This window comes from Octopus bimaculoides, chromosome 25 (assembly GCF_046866305.1).
Source record: "Octopus bimaculoides isolate indiv1 chromosome 25, ASM4686630v1, whole genome shotgun sequence".
In the NCBI taxonomy this organism is placed as follows: domain Eukaryota; kingdom Metazoa; phylum Mollusca; class Cephalopoda; order Octopoda; family Octopodidae; genus Octopus; species Octopus bimaculoides.
The window spans coordinates 9,260,589-9,270,588 of NC_142952.1; the positions used below are offsets into that span (position 1 = coordinate 9,260,589).

At 34.5% G+C, this 10,000-nt stretch overlaps 1 protein-coding gene across 8 annotated transcripts in view; it reads left to right on the forward strand.

Moving 5' to 3' along the window:
• The window catches only part of LOC106883162 (clavesin-2), a 123,838-nt gene that overhangs the window by 32,146 nt on the left and 81,692 nt on the right, over window positions 1–10,000 (forward strand). The gene's annotated exons all lie outside the window — the stretch shown is intronic.

Below are 10,000 nucleotides of genomic sequence, written 5' to 3' on the forward strand. Positions count from 1 at the left end.
CTTTTGAATCATTGAAAACAAGCAAAGAAGATTGAAAACTACATGGTGCAAAATATTCATAACCACCATGAAAGAGGTGTATATTGCATGGTCGGATGCAGAGAAAGCTGCAACCAACAAAACCATAACGTCATTTTTCTGCTGATGTGCTCAAGGGCTCAGGAGAAACTGATTCTGGTTCAAAAAATAAATTTATCAATCTACTTCATTTTGGTTAATATAGAAAGGATTAAGGTAACTCCTCCTAAAGATATAGAGTCAAAATTAAAAGAAGAGTGCCAGTTGAAGACACGCGAGATGTTGAAATATTGTTCACTAGATAACAAATGGCACTCTTCTTTTAATTTTGACTCTATATCATCAGGAGGAGTTACCTCAATCCTTTCTGTATTATTATAATAAGTATTATTATTCTAATAATTATTATTGTTATTATTATCATAATTATTATGTAAGCTGGTGAGCCAGCACAATTGTTACTAAGCTGGACAGCATGCTAAGTAGCATTTCTTCCAGCTCTTTACATTCTTAGTTCAAATTCCATTGAGGTTGGCTTTCGTCAAATTCCGTTGAGGTTGGTTTCATCTTTTCGGAGTTGATAAAATAAGTATCAGTTGAGCACTCTGGGGTCTGTGTAATTGACTTATCCCTTCCTAAAAATTGCAGGCCTTGTGTTTAAATTAGAAACTATTATTATGTACATGTTCTTTGGGGTTATCATTGTTGTTTCTGCCTGTCTTACTGCTGCTTTCTGTGGAGGCGCAATGGATCAGTGGTTAGGGCAGCGGACACACAGTCATAGGATCGCGGTTTCGATTCCCAGATCGGGCGTTGTGAGTGTTTATTGAGCGAAAACACCTAAAGCTCCACGAGGCTCCGGCAGGGGATGGTGGCGAACCCTGCTGTACTCTTTCACCACAACTTTCTCTCACTCTTACTTCCTGTTTCTGTTGTGCCTGTAATTCAAAGGGGCCAGCCTTGTCACACTGTGTCATGCTGAATCTCCCCGAGAACTACGTTAAGGGTACACGTGTCTGTGGAGTGCTCAGCCACTTGCACGTTAATTTCACGAGCAGACTGTTCCGTTGATCAGATCAACTGGAACCCTCGACGTCGTAAGCGACGGAGTACCAACAACCCAACAACTGCTGCTTTCTGTCCCTTCTTCCCTCCTTTCCCAATGAGCTGTTGTGCACTTCTCTGCATTGCATACAATTAGCTGGTTATCATTTTTCAATCTCACCAAGCCTTGCTGGACTTGGGAAGGCCATAGCAACTGTTTCTCTTCTCTGACTAAGCCATTCGAATAAAAATTTAAAAAAACAAAAAAATTAACTGATTTTTGGCAAAACAGCACAAACCTTAATGGTAAAAGAATCGCAGAAATCTTGATAAAAATTGAAAGAATGGAACCAAAATGGCAATAAAAGGATCAAAATTGATTTTGAAAGAATACAAATGGAAGCAAATGAGTTTTAAAATTTTAAAAATAAAATCACACAACCATACTAATTAAATTCTAGCAAGGAACAATAGATTTCTAACGTTGTTTTAATATTTTATTGTATTTTATATTATTTTTTTTTTTCTCACTAACTAAAAGTTTTTCCAGCTGATTCACTTTGTTTCGTTGGTGTGTGTAGTGTGAAACTATATACATACATGTGTGTGTATGAGTGTGTCTGTGTATATGAGTGCATATGTGTGTGTATGTGGATGTGTGTACATGTGTATGAGTATATGTGTGTGTACATGTGATGTGTGGATGCATGTATGTATATATTCTTTTTCTTTTATTCTTTTACTTGTTTCAGTCATTTGACTGCAGCCATGCTGGAGCACTGCCTTTAGTTGAACAAATCATCCATAAGACTTATTCTTTGTAAGCCTAGTACTTATTCTATTGGTCTCTATTATATATATATATATATATATATATATAAATTTTCAAGGAAGTATTTGAACCTGTCTTAGCAAGTTGAAATTAGCTCAGTTTTTGGTTTCCATGCGTGCGTTGGTCAGATGGAATTCCTGCAGGAAGATTTCTGTATAGCTGGATGCCCTTACTTGTTTCCATGCAAGGTAATATTTCCTCATGGCTGGACATGTTTTCATGGAAGATTGGAAACAAATGACACTGCTTGTATGATGGTGACACTCGTTTACAACTGTTACATGATGTCAAGACGAGGAAGTACACACACTCTCACAGACATGCATACAGACACATGTACATACATATATATAAACACAGACACATGTATGTATATTTATATATATATATATATATATATATATATATATATATATATATATAGCGTCTAGTAACACAATCTGTATCACATCCTCACGTTGGTTTTTGTTGTTTTTTTGTCTTTTTCCTTTTTTGAACTTATATAGATAGATATATAGATAGATAGATATACATAAATGCTATAAAAATAAATGTATGTTTTATGTTTATATATTCTAGTATGTGTACATATGGTGTAGATAAGTGTCTATGTATATGTATGTGTGTGTATGTATATCTATATATTCAGTATATATAGAGATATGGATCATCTGCATAAGTGTGTCAGTATATCTGCATGTGTGTGTGTCTAGTTATGCTTTTATGTTTATGTCTGGATGTGTTTACATGCAAGTTTGTGTATGTGTGTGTGTGTGTTAGTATTTCTGATATTTAAAACTATGCCAAATGTCTCCCCTTCCCCACCCCATCCAATATCCTTCCCTCCAATCAGCATGTCAATACAAACAATATAAATCATTGTTGATCTTGATGTCTGTGGCACCATTATCGCTCACACACGCACACACACACACACACACTCGCTCTCCCCCTCTCTCTCTCATTATTTCTGCTTCTCTCTTTCCCTCTTTTCCTTCTTTTTTCTTCCGCTCCCGTCTCTTCTCTCTTGTTTCTCACTCCCTCTACATTTATTGTCTTAAACCCATTTATATTGTATCTTCTTCTTTCTCCTTCTCTCTCTCATACATTCCAACCATTTTCTCTCTCTCTCTCTCTCTCTCTCTCTCTTTCTTCCTTAGTCCCTCTTTCGTAAAGCTATCTACCTATTTGCCTACAAATCTCTCTCTTTGCACTGTATCTATAACCACTCTGTTTATTTTCATTGAATCAAACAAGCAGTCAAACCTTGTAATAGACTATCAAACATTATAGCACTTTATCAAACAGCACAGTGTGCAATCGAGTTTCAAACATCACAAGCAACTGAAGGTGATTGTCAATCATTGTGGCTGACAAACATTGTAAATGAGTCAAACTGGCATATGGCGTAGTGGTTAAGAGCACGGGCTACTAACCCCAAGATTCTGAGTTTGATTCCAAGCAGTGACCTGAACAATAACAATAATAATAATATTAATAATAATAATACGATTAAAAAAAATACCTTAGGAATGAGAACCCAGGTTCGAAATTTCCCCAAGACACCTGATGAAGGCTGGAGGGTATATCAGCCGAAACGTTGTGTTAACAACAAACAAGATGAGGACAAATATCCATCGAATGTAAATAATGAGTCAAACATTATAGCTGATTATGAAGCATCACAATTTGCAATTGACTTTCAGACATCATAAGTAAATGTCAAACATTGTAGATTACTGAGAAACATTGTAATTAACGGTCAAACATTATAACTGATCGTCAAACATTACAATTGACTGTCAAGCAGTGTCACTGACTGTCAAGCAGTGTCACTGACTGTCAAACACTATTACTGGCTGCCAGACATTGCCTTAAACTGTTAAACATTGCCAGCTTGTTGTTATTGTTGTAGCTGTTGGTCAGTTTTAATGCAGCATTCCAGCCATGACCACCCTTCAATATTTCCAGGCAGTTAACTTTACTTTCTGAAGAAGAGAAAAGACTGTACAGTAGCCTGTTGTTTGTGTGTGTGTGTGTGTGTGTGTGTGTGTGTGTGTTTATGCATGTACATACATACAACTGCTGGACATGGTGATGTTGGTGGTGATGTTGATGAGGATGAAACTTGGTTTCTGTGATCAAAATTCTAAAGTCTGTTGGGAGTTTTGATAAGAGAAATTTAATGGCCACAATGTAATCAGCATGGGAGTTCGTTAATAGAGTTTTGGCTGCTATAATGAGAAGGTCAAGCAAGTATACAGACACTCAGCTTTAGTTACTGTCATTTGGGAGTTTGTTTGGTGGATGGGGGGAGTGGGGGGGGATTTTGCTACCATCAAGAATATATCAGGTGACTATACAGGAACTCATGCCTTGTGATTGATATTTTAAAGAATCACAAGAGAGTTTTGGTCAGTCACAAGATTTGGCTGTTAGAGTGGGTCAAGCGCTGCAGAAATACAAAAATATAACATGCTTGGACAGTTACACTACATCCTATATGGTAAGCAGCTTCTTTTAGTCTCAGGGGTGAATTGCAACTTTATATGAACATCTTGGGGCACAGGGAACTGAACCAAACACTACAAGGCATTTATTTAGTTTTACTCTCTAAAGAATTTTCTGTTGACCATTGTAAATGAGATTTATATATTTAGCTATCACAACTTGAGTACGTCTACTTGCTTAACCCTTTTGTTACCATATTTCTGTTGAAATACACACACTGCCTTTGTTTCAGTTAATTTCGAAAATAATGAAGAATTTGGTATAATAATTTCGTCGTTATTAACCCTTTTGTTACCATTTTTCTGTTGAAATATATACACTGCTTTTGTTTCAATTAATTTCGAAAATAGTGAAGAATTTAGTATAATGACTTTGTTGTTATTAACCCTTTTGTTACCATATTTCTCTTGGAATACATACACTGCCTTTGTTTCAATTAATTTCGAAAATGGTGAAGAATTTAGTATAATAACTTTGTCGTTATTATATTAGTGTTTAAAGGCGGTGAGCTGGCAGAATTGTTAGCACGTTGGACGATATACTTAGCGGTATTTCACCCATCTGAGTTCAAATTCCGCCAAGGTCAACTTTACCTTTCATCCTTTCGGGGTTGATAAAATAAGTACCAGTTGTGTACTGGGGTTGATGTAATCTATTATCCGCCCCCGCCCCCCTTCCGAAATTTCCAGACTTGTGTCTATAGTAGAAAGGATTATTATATTAGTGTTTAGCACATAAATTAGAATGAAATTTTGATGGAAGATTTTTAACTTGGATCACATTGAACAAGAAGTTTATACCGTAGAACCGGGTGTTGTCTCAGGTGGGTTAATATCAAAAGGGTGAATAGAAATTCCCACTTTTCTTCTTTAGAATCCGTATTCTTTAGGTTAATGACCAGTTGGGAGTTCCAAGATGGAGATTTAGCTGCTTAAACCTCTATAGAATACCATTTGTTGGTTAGCAAAGAAGTTCCCTTCCTCTTGGGAATATGAACAATATTGTTGTTGTTGGTAGTGGTGATAGTACTGCTACTGTTGTTGTTGTTGTTGTTGTTGTTGTTACTGTTGGTGTTGTAGTTGTTCTTGCTGTTGGTATTGTTGTTGTCACTGTTTTGTTGTTGTTGTAGTGTAATATTAATTGGATTTGACATTCTCCTCCATACCTGTTGGGTTTATTTTTTTCCAAATTTCTTTTTCTTTTTCTTTTTTTTTTCCTTAATTTCTTTATTGTTTATTTGTTCATTTCGTTTTTCTTTTTTTTCCTCTCTGTTTTAACAACATTTTTCTAGTTTTGTCACAGAACACAACTGTCACGATTCTTCATGATATTTGGTTATGGGTTTTCTTTTTCTCGTGTCAGTCAGCATCTTCTAGACTACTACTGCTACTTTTACTACTACTGCTACTGCTACTACTGCTGCTGCTTTTTTTACACCGTCTTCTTCCACTTTCTTCTTCCTGCTTATGTGCCTAGTACCATTCTTTTGTTGTTTAGTATTTTAGTATTTGTCTTTTGAAAAAAACAAATTTATATCTAAGTGGCTTCATATACATATGCACACACACACACGTCTGTGTGTGTATGCATACATATGTGTGTGTGTGGATGGGTGTGTGTCTGTATATGTATACACATACACACACATATATACATACATACATATGTATATATGTATATAGATAATGTATGTATATGTATATATATCTATGTATGTGTATACATGTATGTATATATATATATATATGAATATATATGTATTTATATATATTTATGTATATATATATGTATATGTATATGTATACATATATATGTATGTATATATATATATATATATATATATATATGTGCACAGACACATTTATACACATGAGCTCCGGTATATTGTGAAGTGTAGGGTTATACAGACGTACATGTACATATAGTTACATATAAGTATGTGCACTTATATGTGTTTGTGTGTGTGTGTGTCTATGCATAATATGTACCACATCATATGTGTGTGGACAGGAATCTTATAAGAGACTTCCTTGATCATTGAGTACTCTCCATATCTCCTCCTCACACTGCTCCCCATCCACACTCACACACAAATACTCCACTACCACCACCACCATCTCTTCATTCTAAATCTGTCAAACAACCATTCTTCCAACATGTCAGATAAAACCTTGCATTAGCATCACTTTGTGTTTTAGTGAGGTTTCTGTGTCAACACTTTTCTCTGGATTTGTGACATTTCCTGGTGCTGGTTTGCAGGAGATGCTATCAATACTAGATATGTATGGATCTCTCTACTAAATCATGTATCTATCTATATTTCTCTCCTCCCCTCTCTCTGGATACACACACACACACACACACACACACACACACACACACACACACACACGCACGCATCTGTCTATCCTTCTTCCCACCATAATTCATACGTGGGTATGTACATACATACAAAAAAATGCATATATGTGGAGATATATTGTATGTGTGCATGTGTGTGTGTGGAGAGAGAGAAAGAAAGAGAGGGAGGGATATTAGCAATATTTATTTACAATATTTACAATATTTATGTATATATATTAACTGCAAAATTGTTAAAACAAAACGTAAACTCAAGAAAATTATTGAGTATTCTTTCCTTTTGTTTTTACACACACACACACACACACATGCAAAGCAAGTGTCATTATGTCGATATCATTCCTCTCTCTCTATATGTAGCTCAAGCTCTTTTTTCTCTGTCTCTCATCCTGTACCTCTTTCTCTTTATTCTACTATGTCAGAGAGATATGAATGGAATGAAAGATTAAGGAGAGACCAAATGTCAAAAAAGTAACAAAGAGTTTAATGTCACAAAAATGTACTACCACAATCAGCACCATAGCTTTTCTCTCTCTATTCTTCATTGTTAGAGAGAGAGCGAGAGAGAGAGAGAGAGACAGACAGACAGAGACAGAGAAAGATAGATTGACACAATAACATTTTAACTCTCTGTCTTTCTACATTTTCTTGGCAGAAAATAAGGTCTGGTTTGAGGGGAGACTGGTAGTTATTTCTGAAAACAGTGTTGTACAAAACTTCCCCATGTGATGACAAATAACAATATACGTGGCTGATAGAAGATAAACAGTCATGCAGACAACTTACATATATTTTTCTATTTTGCAACTTAATGACCCCACTAGCGCTGGTGGTATGATAAATGAACCCAGTACACACTGTAAAATGATTGGTACAAGGAAGGGCATCCAACTATAGAAACCATGCCAAAGCTGACACTGGAGCTCATTGCAGGCCTGCAGCTCGCCTGATCCTCTCAAACCATTCAATCCATGCCAGCATGGAAAACAGAACTAAGTAATGATGATGATGACAATGATCATGATTATCATTTTACAACTATGTATGTATGTATGTATGTATGTATGTATACATACATACATACATACATACATACATACATATATATGTATCGTTTATATATATATATATATATATATATATATATATATATATATATATGTATAAAAGCAAATATTCAGGATTGAATTTTTATATAAATATTAATATTGCTATTATTATCGAAGGCAAAATAAATAGTTGATAACAACAACAACAACATTAATATAGGTGGTAGCAAGCCTAAAATAGCATTATATAGCTATAAAATTAGAATTATATTAATCATAAGGATGCACTTTTATGCCTACCTGCTAGAAACGAGAGCTAAAGCTTGCATTTAAACCACCAAAATATAAATATATGTATATATATATATATATAAATATATGTATATATATATATATATATATATATATATATATATATATATATATATATATATACATCGACATACACACACACACACACACACACACACACACACATAAATTTTTTTATATATCAGTTATTGGTAGATGAAACTATAATATCTTCGTGGAATAATTTATTCCATGTAAAATAGTATCAGCTGGTTGCAAGTCCTCGTTGGGCAGTTTTTATTCCAGAGATTTTCTTCTCTTCAATGGATTGTCTTCGCTATGACTGATGAGCATTATATACCCTTGACTATTATTAGATAGCTGTGGACACCACCGAGTTCCTTTGCCCTTTGACAGGTCTTGCTTTTCATCCTGTAGGACATCCAAAAATCTTCTTTTCTCACCAAGCATACTAGCTGGGGTTGTTGTTTTAGTTGTTGACAATCCGATCATGCAACACGTTGTACTGGATTACAAGTTACAAGTCATGCAAGAGCAACCTGACATATATAAAATATGTATGTTTATACAAACATGCACTCAATATCTGTATCAGCATGTGAAGAACCAAGTCCGGTACATTCACACCGAAATATATTGCTGTATTTATATCCAACCCAGTTATCTGTCTTTATATAAACGTCTGTTTTACAAACGATAGCTTACAAAATCAATGAAATTAGTACCAGACAAAAAAAAATGACTGACATACACACACATATGCATTATACTTATACACATATACATACATATATACATATGCATACATTTATATATATATATATATATAAATCCAAGGGGTTGTAGATCCAACCCACTAAGGGATAATATCTATTCAATATACTGCTGGAAGAATACCCATTTATTATTACACTAGTGTTTTTTCATTGCATGGCAATTACATTACCAAGTGCAATAAATGGGTGCAGGTAAAAAGATATTTTCCCATTAATTTATATAGCAATAAGAAAATGGAGGGGAATAGGTGGTATTCATCAACTTGCAGACATTGTATTGTGTCACAATGTCTGCAAGTTGATGAATACCACCTATTCCCCTCCATTTTCTTATTGCTATATATATATATATATATATATATATATATATATACACACACATGTACATATGCATCTATGATTTAACTTATTAAACATATATTTAATACTCCTGTATAACATTCCATATCTACACAAATTTACATTAGTAAATTCCAAAGTAAAGCACGAAGAAACAACATTAGAAATCTTTAGAAATTACTCTAATTAAAGGACAAACTCACAGTCAAACCTCTTAAAAAAGAAATATATATATATATATATATATATATATATATATATATATATATATATATATATATATACACATATAGATATATAAATAAATAAATGGAGTTAAACTGCTAAGATACGGGGATGTAGACAAACCAACGTCTGTTGTCAAGTGATGGTAGGGCGACAAACACAGACACACAGACATATACATACATACACACAGACATATATAGATATGATGGGCTTCTTTCAATTTCCGTCTACCACATCCACTCACAAGGCTTTGGTCAGCCTGAGACTATAGTAGAAAACATTTGCCTAAGGTACCATGTTGTGGGACTGAACCTGGAACCATGTGGGTGTGAAGCAAGCTTCTTACCACACGGCCACCCCTGCACCTGTATATGTAACTGAATGAAATATATTGTTCATGATTATGCTCCAGCATGGTCACAAACCAAGGAGTTAAACCTGTAACAGATTAAAAGAAAGAACACACATACACAAAACCATACACACATATAAACACATGCATGCACGTTACACAGAATGTACACATACAT